The sequence below is a fragment of the Macaca fascicularis genome, chromosome 5, assembly GCF_037993035.2.
Source record: "Macaca fascicularis isolate 582-1 chromosome 5, T2T-MFA8v1.1".
Lineage (NCBI taxonomy): Eukaryota > Metazoa > Chordata > Mammalia > Primates > Cercopithecidae > Macaca > Macaca fascicularis.
In genome coordinates, this window is record NC_088379.1 from 60,496,502 (window position 1) to 60,499,054 (window position 2,553).

Sequence of the window (2,553 nt, forward strand, 5' to 3'; positions counted from 1 at the left end):
ATAAAGTATGTCAAAAGATGGATATGTTGATTAGCTTGGCTGTAGTATTCAAGTCACTATGTATATATATATTCGAAACATCATGTTGCATGCCTTAAATATACATTTTTTTTTTTACTTTTTTTTTTTTGAGACAGAGTCTCACTCTGTCACCCAGGCTGGAGTGCAGTGGTGTGATTGCGGCTCACTGCAACCTCTGCCTCCCAGGTCCAAGCGATTCTCCTACTTCAGCCTCCTGAGTAGCTGGGATTACAGGTGTGCACCACCACGCCAGGCTATTTTTTGTATTTTTAGTACAGACGGGGTTTGACCACGTTAGCCAGGATGGTCTTGATCTCCTGACCTTGTGATCCACCCACCTTGGCCTCCCAAAGTGCTGGGATTACAGCCATGAGCCACCGCGCCCGGCTTTTAAAGTAAAAGGAGTTTTTTAAAAGCAATGGAAGCTTATGAGAACTTGATAATTAAAATAAATAATTACTGGAATATATTATAACACATTAATTTTTTTAAATTCATGAACCTATACCAATACGAAATTAAAATAAAAATGGGGAAAGGAAAGCTCTTCTCCACAGAAGAACACCAACTAATAAATGTAGTTAGAAACAAAGCATAAACGTTTGTAACCCCCATAGTAATAGCTGATTTAGGCCAGTTTCATGAATGCATGATAAAGTCATAGGTGAACAATTATTGAAGAATAGCATATTTATACTTTCAAAATATCACTTCACAGGTCACTTATTAATTTCAAAGTGCAAAAAACACCTTTGCAGGTGAATACATAAACAATGATATAGTCACTGTATGGATTACTATTTGTCTTTAAAACTAATGAATATTAAAAATATGTAATATCAGAGGAAATATTTACTAAATGACTTTTGGTAAAACAGTAGAATATAAAATTTTATATGTTATGTGTAGAAAATGGCAGGGTGAACAAACTCACTAAACCAAAGAAATGGAGGGAGAGAGATAACAGGGAGATTGAGAGATAGATTTTGTTTCCAAACAGAATTATGCAACTGTATGGTCAGCATCTTTGCTTGCGGGTGGTGAATAGTCCTAATTGTGCTGACCTCTCATTGTTGCCTCTGTTCTAATTGGCCTTTTGTCAGATGATTTAAAAGACCAAAACTGTTGCTAAGTATATTGAATTATTAGTCAGAGATTCATTCACATTTTATTTTCTTCTCAGATATGTTACTTTTTATTTCCAATTACTGACTGACATCTGGCAAGTAGAAAATAGCTCTAATTCATCCATTCCACAAATTTAGTCCTCCATAGCATTAATAAGCATGGGATATTTTTATGGCCATATGAAGTGAAATAGCAGTCTGTGCCTACTTAGAAACTTGATGTATCTAAGCTAATTTTCTTCCTGGTTATTTTGTATTTGTCTCAAATGATCTAATTACTGACTCCTTCATTAATGAGTAATGTATTTTTAAATTTTCTTCAGTAAATATGTCAAATAAATTTTGCTTCAACAATATAGATATATACATATACATCCAGACACTGAAGAAAGAAAGAGAGGAAGCCAGCAGTATATGAAAAGCTTGAGAAAATCCTGGAAACTATAAAACAGATAAGATCGAATTAATGGAGAAAATAGATAAGAGGGCGCTTCAACCCAAATCTTGGGAGATGACATCCATTCTTCTCAAGAGCATTCCAGAACTGTTTCAAGTCTAAAGAATATAAAGAACAGATACGGGCCATGGGGCAATAATCAGGAAAAGAAGCTAAAACCTTACATCTGAACAGCTAAATTAGGACAGGACATTACTTTCTCCTCTCTTTCTCTACCACCACACACAAATATATAACATACTTGGGTAACAATGTTTGATATCTTTTACATCTAGGTCAAAATCCAAAAATGACTCTTTCTTAGTTTGGATTTCCCAAAAGCAGACCTCTAGGGAAAGACTTGTACTTTATTTGGAAGGCAACTGTAGGAGGCACAGTGAGGAAGTAGGACCAAAAAGGGAGAAAAGCAGCCAATAATTCAGGTGTTAATGAGAACAATAATAGTGTAGGGCAACTGGGATGTAAGCCTGTTCAGAACTATCTAGGAAGTGGAAGATGCCCTAGAGTCATCCTGACAGAGGACTGAGAGGCTGGGCCATTATTCCATTAACTACAGACTACATGAGCAAGAATAATAATCAAGATTAATCAGATACACATGAGCGAGAAAAATAATAATTCATAATTATTCATACTTCAGGAAAAAAGAAAGCTATTGACGTATACATTCTAAAAACATCATAATAGTTAAAACAGTGTGATGATATTGGCAATATGCAGATACAACAAAATGGAAGTCTAAAATTTGATCCAAATTTTAGCCTATCTATACAGTAATATACTTCTAAAAAGATCAGAGATTCAAATGTAGAAAATTTTAAAAAAAGAGAAATGATAAAAGTACTAGAAGAAACACAAGTGATGAGGGAAAAACTTTCCTAATTATAATGCAAAATAAATTCAACTACATAAACAAATTTTTAAAGACTGTGCATGAAGACTTCGCTG